This window comes from Lissotriton vulgaris, chromosome 8 (assembly GCF_964263255.1).
Source record: "Lissotriton vulgaris chromosome 8, aLisVul1.2, whole genome shotgun sequence".
In the NCBI taxonomy this organism is placed as follows: domain Eukaryota; kingdom Metazoa; phylum Chordata; class Amphibia; order Caudata; family Salamandridae; genus Lissotriton; species Lissotriton vulgaris.
Window position 1 is genome coordinate 1,464,791,054 of NC_141696.1, and position 15,351 is coordinate 1,464,806,404.

Sequence of the window (15,351 nt, forward strand, 5' to 3'; positions counted from 1 at the left end):
CGATGATTTCCAGTAATTCGATTTAATTACCTTTTTAATATCTCCCTGTATGTTTTCAGGGTTGTCAAAGGTGTCACCCAAACCTATTTTATGAAACATTTCATTTACGTAGGATAGCCAGGGGATTTGATTCATATTTGACAATTTCAAACAGTCCTGGATAATATCCTTAGTGAGCTGTAAATCCTCCGATAACCATATTTTGCCCCATAACAACAGAGGAGAAAGACGAATAATGTCGCTTACATAATTTAAACCTAGTTCATTGTGGGCAAATTTATTTGAGGAGCCTGATGGGATGGCCAAGACACGTTTTAAAAATTTGTTTTCCATAATCTGTATCGTGTCGGGGCTATCTGTCCCCCAGACCCCCGCCCCATAGGTAGCAATCGACAGACATTTTGCTTTATACAGAGTTTTTAAATGTGAAATGGGTTTTTGGCCTAATTTGCCACAAAAGCGGAACAATCCCTCTATTGAGCGACTAGCACTCTGGACTCGTGTTTTCATTAACAGTGCCCAACTTAATTTATGATTAAAAAGGTTTCCCAAATAATTAAAATTTTCAACCTTGTCAATGACGGAGGTACTCACTGCAAACTTTCTGCTCTTGGTGCCCTTCGGGCCACAGACCATGATAAAAGACTTAGCAAAATTCACTTTAAGATCTAGGTCCAACATAAATTTGTGAAAGGCATCAAGGCAGTGCTGCATGCTATTTGCAGTGAGTGTCATGAGTACCGTATCATCGGCATAGGAGAGCATTGGAGTGCTTCTACCATTTACTTTTGGGAAATCATGACAATGGTCCAACAAGTATTTTTCCAGGCCATTAGTATATACAAGGAATAAAAAAGGAGCTAATATGCATCCTTGTCGGACACCCTCGGTCGAGGGAATGGACTTGGTTTTCTCCCCCCCTGGTCCAAACCTTATGGCCACCGTGGTAGATTCATGGAGTCTACGAAGAAGAGTGACCAGGGGTTCCTCGAAACCCATTTCCTCCATCATTTGCCACAACTTACTACGACACACAGTGTCAAATGCACTTGATAGGTCCATAAAAGCAAGATGGATTGAAGATTTTCTTGCCTTTGTGTATTTCCCAATAATTAGCGCCAAATTAAGGCACTGTTCAACAGTGCCTTTACCTTTTCTAAATCCATATTGGGAATTTACAATGAGGCCCACCGAATCCGCCCATGATTCTAATCGTGCTAAAATGACCCTGCCCAAAATTTTGCATGATGCGTCAATTAGAGAGATTGGGCGATAGCATCGGGGATCAGATCTATCGCCCTTCTTAAAAATTGGCACCACCACTGCCTCCTTCCAGGATGCAGGAATATGGCTAGTGACAACTGCTTTAAAAACATTCAACAATACAGGTGCCCAGACTTTGACATTATGCTTAAAAAAGTCCAAAGGTACTCGGTCGGGGCCAGGTGCTTTTAGTGATGTACCTTTTGATAACGCGTCCTCCACTTCTTGCAGAGTCAACGATAAACTCAGGGAAAGGGAAGATTGGGGAACCACAGATGCCCTTTCATCTCCTATCGATATCACATTTGGTTGGATTTTATAAGGATTAAAAATATTCCCAAAATGGGTTTCCCACGAATCACAATCAATCTCCATCACGATATTATCCATATCATTATTTACAAAAAGGGGGCGATTGATGACTTCCCAGAAAAGTCTGCTATCCTTTAATTCTGTTGACTTTTCTAAGTCTTCCCATGCTTGGTTTTTTAAACCCAACTTCCTTGTTTTAATAGCTTCTTTATAAGCTAATCTAGCTGCTCTAACTGAATTTATATCCCTAGGTTTTTGTTTTAATGCTGCTTTCAGCGATCTCTGAGTTGCTGAACATGCAGCATCAAACCATCTGGGGCCTGACTTTTTGTTTTTACCAATTGGTTTTGTTAGGCGCTCAGCTACATGCTCACATAGGGATTCAAAATTACCTATAACCTCTTCTGGACCGGTTGTAGGTATGAGGCAGGCCTCATATTCAGCACTATATCCATTTAGGATCTCTGCCTCAAGCCCCACCGCGTCTATTTTGCCCCATTTAAGGGTGATACCTTGATTTTTACTATATTTTACCGGTTGCTCCCAAATAGAATGTTTGGGTTTAACCGGACAAAACAGGGTCAAAATTAAGGGGTTGTGGTCACTGGCAGCATTAGGTATTACTTCCAATTTATCGACATAGGAAAGGTGCCCACTAGAGACAATTACAAAGTCAATGAAACTCATAGTGCCCCTAGTTCCCTGAAACGTCGGTATAGGCACAGAGTTTGGGCCAACCCAGGGCTCCAATATACATAAATCATTTAAAATAATAATATTATTTAGCGCATCCCCCTGAGGTGTGTGTTTAAAATGTGACAGCGGTTGATCATGTGAATCGGTCAAGCCACACACCTTCGAATCACCGTGGGCACATAGTGAACAGTTGAAATCTCCCAACCAGATAACAAATAGTTGGGGTTGTTCTTGACGTACCCCAGCTATGGCCCTTTCTAGTTCCAGGATTACAGTTGTCTCATTGTTGTCAAAAATATTGTAATACCAGTTGATCAACAACAATGGTTCAGGGAACAAATTAATCAACATCAACACTTGGAACCAGGGTGAATCAACTATTATAGAGGCCACAAGTTTACATAATTTTAACGAGGTTGCTGACATTAGACCACCTTTTGCCCTGCCCATTTGAGAGGGTATTGCTAAGGTGTTAAAAGCTTGGAAACCCTCCATACTCTGGGCAGTTCTACTCCATGTTTCCTGCAGGCACAGGATGTCACAGTCCCCCACAAAGTCCAACCATGCCTCGTCCTCAAGTCTTGATGCAAGTCCAGCAATATTCCACGAGATTAGGCCCATCTTTTGATCATTTTTTTGTCTCATGTCTAGTTCTGTTACTGCTTCTTCTAGATTCTTCCCAGAAAGAGTTAAGCTTAAATCACATTCTCTGTCAGAAGATACCTCAAGTGCTTGAGCATCGGGAGTTTGGTCGTCATCGGTGGGAGCAATCTCCAGTGAGTTATTATTGCCATTTTCCCCCTTCTCCCACAGGCTGGGTTCTCCTAATACTGAATTATCCATAATCCTGAGAGGATCTTGTGATGGTCAATCGATCTCTTCCATGCCTACAAGTGGGTTAAAGCGGTTTCTCAGGGGGACATTATTTGGGGGCCATCCTACATAATCCTCTCCCTGAAACCTTGATCTTAAGTTGTTATGCCAAGCTTGCAGGGGGTAGTTGTTATTACTATGGATCAGTTCCCAGGAAAAGGCATCACTCTGTTGGGAGGATCCCCAGTTGTTCTGGCTTGGCCATATAGCCCTATTTCGGTGGGTCCACATAGGATACATTTCGTTGTTAAATACCTGCCTAGCATTCTTATAGGGGAGAGATTGGGGTACAAAATTCAGGCTTGGGTAGAAATACTCCAGACCTATGCACTGGATATCCCCAACTCTAGCAAATCTCGGTTTACTACAGATGATATCTTTTACCCAGGTGTTACTGAAGTTAATCAAGATACAATCCCCCTCGAGATCCTTCTCACTCGGGCCTACCCAGGGGACTCTACGTACACTGAGTATGTTTGTTTTAGAGTCAGAGGGGAGTGGTCTATTAATATTAAGCCAATATGTTATTTTATTTCTTAGTTCCTGGGTAGATTCTGTTTTGTTGGGAGGGAGTGGGGGTACTCCGGTAAGTATTACCATGAAAGGGGCTGAATCTGGCGGCAAGTTCAAGGGTGGTGGTTTCTTTCGATGTACTACCTCACTATCAGTACTTTTTGTATTTTTTATGGAACCCTGTAAACCTGTTTGTTTTATTTGTTTTTGCCCTTGGGTACTTCCCTGTTTGGGGGTCGCGGCTTCCGTCGTTGATGCCACATTGCCCATTTTTTGACCAGATGTCCCTACAACATCCGCCAAAACAGGTTTAGAACGGGGTTGTGGTATCGGTTTTGTTCGAACTAGCGGGACCGGTGCCACCTTAGGATTAGTAGTTATAGGCATTTTAGCGTTTGTATTTATATTTTTATTCTCACTCCCCTTTTTTGGGTCACCATTGCTAACATTACAATTTTTGTTCTTGTTTCTTATACCCCCCTCTTCAGGCAATTTGTTCTTACTTGCTGAAGTTTCAGGAGGATTAGTATTAGAAGAAATAATATATTCTAGTTGATCTAACTTCAGGTTAACAATCTGGATTTTCTCTAAAACAGGTAACAGGAGTATTTGAACTAGTTTCTCAATTTCCCCCAGAAGGCGGTCATTGTTGTTGGTACTAAAAGAGAAGGTTTTCTGTCCCATGTCAGCTAATTGGGGGCCCTTTTGTTTAGTAGGGATCGTTAGGGTTTTAGATGGTGCTGGCTTCGCTAACTTTGGTTTTGCCCCTTTCCTATGAGTGCCACCTCTCTTACGTTTATTTGGGTTATGAGGTTCCCGCTGAGATGCCACTATCTGATCTTGTGTAAGGGTAGGGACATTATTACTTAAATTACTCGGGTTGTTATCTATTACATTTACTCCCGTAATATCTGGTGAAATGGGTATGGGAGTAAGTGTAGATACTTCAATTTGGGAATCCCCTGGGTCTGCTATCAGGACTGTCTGTGATTCAGGGATTATCTGTGATTCAGGGATTATCTCTAGATTTGGACTAGCCTCCAAATTACTATCCGAACAAAGTAAACTTTGCTCAGGAGTCGGTAATTTAGTAGGGGTAATTTTTAATGCAATATTCCCCAGGGACGAGCGTTTCCCTGTAATCAGGTCAAGTGATAGACGCTTTTCTGTAAGGGCAATTTCCTTTTCTAAAATCCCGGTTGCCCGGCTTATAAAATCGTCCAAAGTTCCAGTGGCTTTACCATTATTTGTTTTAACGGTAATCTGTCTGCCCTTCCCTGAGCGTGTGGACATCATGAGAGTTAAGAAAAAGCACAATTTATAGTGCCAGATTTATAAAAGAATGATTAATGAAATGATAATGGAAACAATTTGGGATCGATAGTAAAAAAGAAGGGAGGTAGCCCCGACCCGACCTTGTACGTCCTTGGACGGCCTTAGACGGCCCCGCCCTTGTCCCGGGCTTCTCCTGGTCGCTCCCGCTCGCTCCCGCGAGGCGGGGATGCTAGGCTCCTTAAGACTCTACAACCACGTGATAGGCGGGGGGGCGTGGCCAGCGGGGAGAGCAGCCCAGGTGATGGTGATTGGGCGCGCAGGGGCTCCTGGACACTGGAGTCCCCTGCCTGTGCTCGCAGCCCCGCTGGTTACTCGCCTGTCCCCGCGCTCCTCCTGATGACTGAGATGCTGCCTCCTGGCAGGCGACGCGCTGCGGGACCCGCGAAGCGGGTCCGGCGAGTCGTGCAGGCGGGCGGAATCCACAAGGGGGTCTGCTACAAAGGGATCAGCTGCACTGAAGGTCCGCCGTGCTCCTCTGGCGTCCTGGCGCTGCAAGTACGTTTTCAAACGGGTCCCACAGGCAAAAGGTGAGGTTTGCTTTTACCTCCGTTGGCGGGGGGGCGTGGCCAGCGGGGAGAGCAGCCCAGGTGATGGTGATTGGGCGCGCAGGGGCTCCTGGACACTGGAGTCCCCTGCCTGTGCTCGCAGCCCCGCTGGTTACTCGCCTGTCCCCGCGCTCCTCCTGATGACTGAGATGCTGCCTCCTGGCAGGCGACGCGCTGCGGGACCCGCGAAGCGGGTCCGGCGAGTCATGCAGGCGGGCGGAATCCACAAGGGGGTCTGCTACAAAGGGATCAGCTGCACTGAAGGTCCGCCGTGCTCCTCTGGCGTCCTGGCGCTGCAAGTACGTTTTCAAATAGTTATAGTCGCCTGCAGCAAGGGGGCCCCTCCTGACTTAATGCGAGCTCAGTTTGCAAGGTGTCGCTAGTTAGGAGGAGGAGGCATTGATTTTCTAAGATGGCAGCCACGCTGACGGGCAAAGCATTTGCAGTCCTAAATCCACACTGAAACCCGACACCTGACGAGCCCCTGGCCTGTTGCACCCATTGGAGTGGGAATAGTAATTTTTACCCCTACGCTATCCAACGCTTTCCCTACAGTTGCATTCTCTGGGGTGGGAATAGTAATTTTGACCCCTACGCTATCCAACGCTTTCCCTCATGTTGCGCTCCCTGGAGTGGGAATAGTAATTTTGACCCCTGTGCTATGCAACGCTTTTCCTACTGTTGCAATATGTGGAGTAAGTATATATATTCATTTATATATAGAGTTTTTAATTTATTTAAATGTATATATATTCGTTATTATTTTTTAAATATGTCTTAATATTTATATTTATAATTTGTTAAATTATATTTATTTTTAAATTATTTTACATTATTATTTTACATTATTATTAATACATTTAAAAAAACGATATTTTTAACTTTGATATGTTTGTACTACGATATTTTTTTTCTCTATATTTTTGTACTTACCTTTATGTAGATAGAACTCCGATATTTTTTATGTCGATATTTTTGTGTCCATATTTTTGTATGTCTATATTCTGTCTGTCGATATTATGTCATAGATTCACTCCAAACACACCAGCGATCCCCAAAACCTTACCCAATCACCTACATCCCCGACTCCCCCACCCCCAAGACAGGACCTAAAACCAAACTGTTAGTCCCCATCCAAACTAAGTATGGGCGGAAAATCCGTTACGCTCGCGGATTTTTGGATTTTCGGTAAATTCGCAATCTGATTTTTTTTTCTTGGTGATACAATTCTGCGGCGCGCGGCGTTGGTGATACAATTTTGCGGCGCGCGGCGTTTATCAACGTTTGCCGAGTTGTTTTTCTCGATATTTTGCGAGTGCTGCGCCATTTTGGATCTTGCTGCGGGATCCCGCGGGAATTTGGCGAGCGCGATTACGTCATCGCGGCTTGCCAACTTGCACAGCGAGAGTTTGTCAACGCGAGTACGGCGAGATCACGTCTCGCGGTACTTCGCAATTGCGAGATTTGAGATGCGGCGAGCAGCAACAATCTCGCACAAGCGAAAATATAAAATTTGCAATTCTGCACAAGAAATCCACCAGCAAGCAGCATAAACCTTCTTGAAATGATGATTTTTATCTGAATAACTCCTTAGGTTGACATTTGCCTGCACTTTTTTAGCGAGGAGTCCATTTTGGGGAGGGGGGTGGGAGGAAGGAAGTGCCCCACAGTCTTCAACTTCCTGTTCCTGTCCAGCAGGCTCCTCCCAGTGCTTTGTCCATCTCCTGGTCACTTTTCATTTGGATCTGGAGCTGGAAGGATTACTTTTTGTGGATGCTGCTGGATATTTGGATTTGAGGCCTTTTTGACTTTCTTTGGATCACTGTTGGATTAGAAATTTTACAAGTAAGTTTGTTTGGGGCATTACAGTTGCTGCAACTACAATTTTGGAATTTTCGATTTTTGGGCTGTTTTGGGGCCTTTTGCCCTGGGGTACTCAGTGGTGGGTGGACTGAGTCTTTCTGTGGGGTGTCTTGAACTTAAACATCATGGAGGGCATGGTGGATTGGGATTGTGCTGATTTTTCAGTGATTTTCGTTTTTTGGGGCTGTACTTGTGGCCTTTTCACCAGGGGTATTTGAGTCTAGCATGGGCCTAGTCTTTCTGTGGGGTGTCTTGAACTTAAACATCATGGAGGGCATGGATGGAATGGGATTGTGCTGATTTTTCAGTTATTTTCGTTTTTTGTGGCTGTACTTGTGGCCTTTTCACAAGGGGTATTTGAGTCTAGCATGGGCCTAGTCTTTTTGTGGGGTGTCTTGAACTTAAACATCATGGAGGACATGGATGGAATGGGATTGTGCTGATTTTTCAGTGTTTTTCGATTTTTGGGGGTGTTCATGGGGAGGGACAGGCCATGTGGCTGGGGGCCATTTTGAGTGCTGCTACAGGCCCTGGCCATGTGCTGGGAGGCAAGTGGCCATTTTGAATGCAGGCATTGTTGTTAGGCCTGCAACCATTTTGCCTACTTTCGAACGTTTATGCCCAGGGGTAGTGAGTCTTGCATGGGCCTAGTCTTTCTGTGGGGTGTCTTGAATTTAAACATCATGGAGGGCATGGGTGGAATGGGATTGTGCAGATTTTTCAGTGATTTTCGTTTTTGGGGGCTGTACTTGTGGCCTTTTCACTAGGGGTATTTGAGTCTAGCATGGGCCTAGTCTTTCTGTGGGGTGTCTTGAACTTAAACATCATGGAGGGCATGGATGGAATGGGATTGTGCTGATTTTTCAGTGATTTTTGTTTTTTGGGGTTGTACTTGTGGCCTTTTCACCAGGGGTATTGAGTCTTGCATGGGCCTAGTCTTTCTGTGGGGTGTCTTGAACTTAAACATCATGGAGAGCATGGATGGAATGGGATTGTGCTGATTTTTCAGTGATTTTCGATTTTTGGGGGTGTTCATGGGGAGGGACAGGCCATGTGGCTGGGGGCCATTTTGAGTGCTGCTACAGGGCCTGGCCATGTGCAGGGAGGCAAGTGGGCATTTTGAATGTAGGCATTGTTGTTAGGCCTGCAACCATTTTGCCTACTTTTCAACCTTTATGCCCAGGGGTAGTGAGTCTTGCATGGGCCTAGTCTTTCTGTGGGTTGTCTTGAATTTAAACATCATGGAGTCGCATGGATGGAATGGGATTGTGCTGATTTTTCAGTGATTTTCGTTTTTTGGGGCTGTACCTGTGGCCTTTTCACCAGGGGTATTGAGTCTTGCATGGGCCTAGTCTTTCTGTGGGGTGTCTTGAACTTAAACATCATGGAGGGCATGGATGGAATGGGATTGTGCTGATTTTTCAGTGATTTTCGTTTTTTGGGGCTGTACTTGTGGCCTTTTCACTAGGGGTATTTGAGTCTTGCATGGACCTAGTCTTTCTGTGGGGTGTCTTGAACTTAAACATCATGGAGGGCATGGATGGAATGGGATTGTGCTGATTTTTCAGTGTTTTCGATTTTTGCGGGGTGTTCATGAGGAGGGACAGGCCATGTGGCTGGGGGCCATTTTGAGTGCTGCTACAGGGCCTGGCCATGTGCAGGGAGGCAAGTGGCCATTTTGAATGTAGGCATTGTTGTTAGGCCTGCAACCATTTTGCCTACTTTTCAACCTTTATGCCCAGGGGTAGTGAGTCTTGCATGGGCCTAGTCTTTCTGTGGGTTGTCTTGAATTTAAACATCATGGAGGGCATGGATGGAATGGGATTGTGCTGATTTTTCAGTGATTTTCGTTTTTGGGGGCTGTACTTGTGGCCTTTTCACTAGGGGTATTTGAGTCTAGCATGGGCCTAGTCTTTCTGTGGGGTGTCTTGAACTTAAACATCATGGAGGGCATGGATGGAATGGGATTGTGCTGATTTTTCAGTGATTTTTGTTTTTTGGGGTTGTACTTGTGGCCTTTTCACCAGGGGTATTGAGTCTTGCATGGGCCTAGTCTTTCTGTGGGGTGTCTTGAACTTAAACATCATGGAGGGCATAGTGGATTGGGATTGTGCTGATTTTTCAGTGATTTTCGTTTTTTGGGGCTGTACTTGTGGCCTTTTCACCAGGGGTATTTGAGTCTAGCATGGGCCTAGTCTTTCTGTGGGGTGTCTTGAACTTAAACATCATGGAGGGCATGGATGGAATGGGATTGTGCTGATTTTTCAGTTATTTTCGTTTTTTGTGGCTGTACTTGTGGCCTTTTCACAAGGGGTATTTGAGTCTAGCATGGGCCTAGTCTTTTTGTGGGGTGTCTTGAACTTAAACATCATGGAGGACATGGATGGAATGGGATTGTGCTGATTTTTCAGTGTTTTTCGATTTTTGGGGGTGTTCATGGGGAGGGACAGGCCATGTGGCTGGGGGCCATTTTGAGTGCTGCTACAGGCCCTGGCCATGTGCTGGGAGGCAAGTGGCCATTTTGAATGCAGGCATTGTTGTTAGGCCTGCAACCATTTTGCCTACTTTCGAACGTTTATGCCCAGGGGTAGTGAGTCTTGCATGGGCCTAGTCTTTCTGTGGGGTGTCTTGAATTTAAACATCATGGAGGGCATGGGTGGAATGGGATTGTGCAGATTTTTCAGTGATTTTCGTTTTTGGGGGCTGTACTTGTGGCCTTTTCACTAGGGGTATTTGAGTCTAGCATGGGCCTAGTCTTTCTGTGGGGTGTCTTGAACTTAAACATCATGGAGGGCATGGATGGAATGGGATTGTGCTGATTTTTCAGTGATTTTTGTTTTTTGGGGTTGTACTTGTGGCCTTTTCACCAGGGGTATTGAGTCTTGCATGGGCCTAGTCTTTCTGTGGGGTGTCTTGAACTTAAACATCATGGAGAGCATGGATGGAATGGGATTGTGCTGATTTTTCAGTGATTTTCGATTTTTGGGGGTGTTCATGGGGAGGGACAGGCCATGTGGCTGGGGGCCATTTTGAGTGCTGCTACAGGGCCTGGCCATGTGCAGGGAGGCAAGTGGGCATTTTGAATGTAGGCATTGTTGTTAGGCCTGCAACCATTTTGCCTACTTTTCAACCTTTATGCCCAGGGGTAGTGAGTCTTGCATGGGCCTAGTCTTTCTGTGGGTTGTCTTGAATTTAAACATCATGGAGTCGCATGGATGGAATGGGATTGTGCTGATTTTTCAGTGATTTTCGTTTTTTGGGGCTGTACCTGTGGCCTTTTCACCAGGGGTATTGAGTCTTGCATGGGCCTAGTCTTTCTGTGGGGTGTCTTGAACTTAAACATCATGGAGGGCATGGATGGAATGGGATTGTGCTGATTTTTCAGTGATTTTCGTTTTTTGGGGCTGTACTTGTGGCCTTTTCACTAGGGGTATTTGAGTCTTGCATGGACCTAGTCTTTCTGTGGGGTGTCTTGAACTTAAACATCATGGAGGGCATGGATGGAATGGGATTGTGCTGATTTTTCAGTGTTTTCGATTTTTGCAGGGTGTTCATGAGGAGGGACAGGCCATGTGGCTGGGGGCCATTTTGAGTGCTGCTACAGGGCCTGGCCATGTGCAGGGAGGCAAGTGGCCATTTTGAATGTAGGCATTGTTGTTAGGCCTGCAACCATTTTGCCTACTTTTCAACCTTTATGCCCAGGGGTAGTGAGTCTTGCATGGGCCTAGTCTTTCTGTGGGTTGTCTTGAATTTAAACATCATGGAGGGCATGGATGGAATGGGATTGTGCTGATTTTTCAGTGATTTTCGTTTTTGGGGGCTGTACTTGTGGCCTTTTCACTAGGGGTATTTGAGTCTAGCATGGGCCTAGTCTTTCTGTGGGGTGTCTTGAACTTAAACATCAATTGAGGGCATGGATGGAATGGGATTGTGCTGATTTTTCAGTGATTTTCGTTTTTTGGGGCTGTACTTGTGGCCTTTTCACTAGGGGTATTTGAGTCTTGCATGGGCCTAGTCTTTCTGTGGGGTGTCTTGAACTTAAACATCATGGAGGGCATGGATGGAATGGGATTGTGCTGATTTTTCAGTGTTTTTCGATTTTTGGGGGTGTTCATGGGGAGGGACAGGCCATGTGGCAGGGGGCCATTTTGAGTGCAGCTACAGGCCCTGGCCATGTGCTGGGAGGCAAGTGGCCATTTTGAATGCAGGCATTGTTGTTAGGCCTGCAACCATTTTGCCTACTTTTCAACCTTTATGCCCAGGGGTAGTGAGTCTTGCATGGGCCTAGTCTTTCTGTGGGGTGTCTTGATTTTAAACATTATGGAGGGCATGGATGGAATGGGATTGTGCAGATTTTTCAGTGATTTTCGTTTTTGGGGGCTGTACTTGTGGCCTTTTCACTAGGGGTATTTGAGTCTAGCATGGGCCTAGTCTTTCTGTGGGGTGTCTTGAACTTAAACATCATGGAGGGCATGGATGGAATGGGATTGTGCTGACTTTTCAGTGAGTTTCGTTTTTTGGGTCTGTATTTGTGGGCTTTTCACCAGGGGTATTGAGTCTTGCATGGGCCTAGTCTTTCTGTGGGGTGTCTTGAACTTAAACATCAATTGAGGGCATGGATGGAATGGGATTGTGCTGATTTTTCAGTGATTTTCGTTTTTTGGGGCTGTACTTGTGGCCTTTTCACTAGGGGTATTTGAGTCTTGCATGGGCCTAGTCTTTCTGTGGGGTGTCTTGAACTAAAACATCATGGAGGGCATGGATGGAATGGGATTGTGCTGATTTTTCAGTGTTTTTCGATTTTTGGGGGTGTTTATGGGGAGGGACAGGCCATGTGGCAGGGGGCCATTTTGAATGCTGCTACAGGCCCTGGCCATGTGCTGGGAGGCAAGTGGCCATTTTGAATGCAGGCATTGTTGTTAAGCCTGCAACCATTTTGCCTACTTTTCAACCTTTATGCCCAGGGGTAGTGAGTCTTGCATGGGCCTAGTCTTTCTGTGGGGTGTCTTGAATTTAAACATCATGGAGGGCATCGATGGAATGGGATTGTGCAGATTTTTCAGTGATTTTCGTTTTTGGGGGCTGTACTTGTGGCCTTTTCACTAGGGGTATTTGAGTCTAGCATGGGCCTAGTCTTTCTGTGGGGTGTCTTGAACTTAAACATAATGGAGGGCATGGATGGAATGGGATTGTGCAGATTTTTCAGTGATTTTCGTTTTTTGGGGCTGTACTTGTGGCCTTTTCACTAGGGGTATTTGAGTCTAGCATGGGCCTAGTCTTTCTGTGGGGTGTCTTGAACTTAAACATCATGGAGGGCATGGATGGAATGGGATTGTGCTGATTTTTCAGTGATTTTCGTTTTTTGGGGCTGTACTTGTGGCCTTTTCACCAGGGGTATTGAGTCTTGCATGGGCCTAGTCTTTCTGTGGGGTGTCTTGAACTTAAACATCATGGAGGGCATGGATGGAATGGGATTGTGCTGATTTTTCAGTGATTTTCGATTTTGGGGGTGTTCATGGGGAGGGACAGGCCATGTGGCTGGGGGCCATTTTGAGTGCTGCTACAGGGCCTGGCCATGTGCAGGGAGGCAAGTGGCCATTTTGAATGTAGGCATTGTTGTTAGGCCTGCAACCATTTTACCTACTTTTCAACCTTTATGCCCAGGGGTAGTGAGTCTTGCATGGGCCTAGTCTTTCTGTGGGTTATCTTGAATTTAAACATCATGGAGGGCATGGATGGAATGGGATTGTGCTCATTTTTCAGTGACTTTCGTTTTTTGGGTCTGTACTTGTGGGCTTTTCACCAGGGGTATTGAGTCTTGCATGGGCCTAGTCTTTCTGTGGGGTGTCTTGAACTTAAACATCATGGAGGGCATGGATGGAATGGGATTGTGCTGATTTTTCTGTGATTTTCGTTTTTTGGGGCTGTACTTGTGGCCTTTTCACTAGGGGTATTTGAGTCTTGCATGGGCCTAGTCTTTCTGTGGGGTGTCTTGAACTTAAACATCTTGGAGGGCATGGATGGAATGGGATTGTGCTGATTTTTCAGTGTTTTTCGATTTTTGGGGGTGTTCATGGGGAGGGACAGGCCATGTGGCAGGGGGCCATTTTGAGTGCTGCTACAGGCCCTGGCCATGTGCTGGGAGGCAAGTGGCCATTTTGAATGCAGGCATTGTTGTTAGGCCTGCAACCATTTTGCCTACTTTTCAACCTTTATGCCCAGGGGTAGTGAGTCTTGCATGGGCCTAGTCTTTCTGTGGGGTGTCTTGAATTTAAACATCATGGAGGGCATGGATGGAATGTGAGTTTGCAGATTTTTCAGTGATTTTCGTTTTTGGGGGCTGTACTTGTGGCCTTTTCACTAGGGGTATTTGAGTCTAGCATGGGCCTAGTCTTTCTGTGGGGTGTCGTGAACTTAAACATCATGGAGGGCATGGATGGAATGGGATTGTGCTGATTTTTCAGTGATTTTCGTTTTTTGGGGCTGTACTTGTGGCCTTTTCACCAGGGGTATTGAGTCTTGCATGGGCCTAGTCTTTCTGTGGGGTGTCTTGAACTTAAACATCATGGAGGGCATGGATGGAATGGGATTGTGCTGATTTTTCATTGATTTTCGATTTTTGGGGGTGTTCATGGGGAGGGACAGGCCATGTGGCTGGGGGCCATTTTGAGTGCTGCTACAGGGCCTGGCCATGTGCAGGGAGGCAAGTCGCCATTTTGAATGTAGGCATTGTTGTTAGGCCTGCAACCATTTTGCCTACTTTTCAACCTTTATGCCCAGGGGTAGTGAGTCTTGCATGGGCCTAGTCTTTCTGTGGGTTGTCTTGAATTTAAACATCATGGAGGGCATGGATGGAATGGGATTGTGCTGATTTTTCAGTGATTTTCGTTTTTGGGGGCTGTACTTGTGGCCTTTTCACTAGGGGTATTTGAGTCTAGCATGGGCCTAGTCTTTCTGTGGGGTGTCTTGAACTTAAACATCAATTGAGGGCATGGATGGAATGGGATTGTGCTGATTTTTCAGTGATTTTCGTTTTTTGAGGCTGTACTTGTGGCCTTTTCACTAGGGGTATTTTAGTCTTGCATGGGTCTAGACTTTCTGTGGGGTGTCTTGAACTTAAACATCATGGAGGGCATGGATGGAATGGGATTGTGCTGATTTTTCAGTGTTTTTCGATTTTTGGGGGTGTTCATGGGGAGGGACAGGCCATGTGGCAGGGGGCCATTTTGAGTGCTGCTACAGGCCCTGGCCATGTGCTGGGAGGCAAGTGGCCATTTTGAATGCAGGCATTGTTGTTAGGCCTGCAACCATTTTGCCTACTTTTCAACCTTTATGCCCAGGGGTAGTGAGTCTTGCATGGGCCTAGTCTTTCTGTGGGGTGTCTTGAATTTAAACATCATGGAGGGCATGGATGGAATGGGATTGTGCAGATTTTTCAGTGATTTTCGTTTTTGGGGGCTGTACTTGTGGCCTTTTCACTAGGGGTATTTGAGTCTAGCATGGGCCTAGTCTTTCTGTGGGGTGTCTTGAACTTAAACATCATGGAGGGCATGGATGGAATGGGATTGTGCTGATTTTTCAGTGATTTTCGTTTTTTGGGGCTGTACTTGTGGCCTTTTCACCAGGGGTATTGAGTCTTGCATGGGCCCAGTCTTTCTGTGGGTTGTCTTGAATTTAAACATCATGAAGGGCATGGATGGAATGGGATTGTGCTGATTTTTCAGTGATTTTCGTTTTTGGGGGCTGTACTTGTGGCCTTTTCACTAGGGGTATTTGAGTCGAGCATGGGCCTAGTCTTTCTGTGGGGTGTCTTGAATTTAAACATCATGGAATGCATGGATGGAATGGGATTGTGCTGATTTTTCAGTGATTTTCATTTTTTGGGGCTGTACTTGTGGCCTTTTCACTAGGGGTATTTGAGTCTTGCATGGGCCTAGTCTTTCTGTGGGGT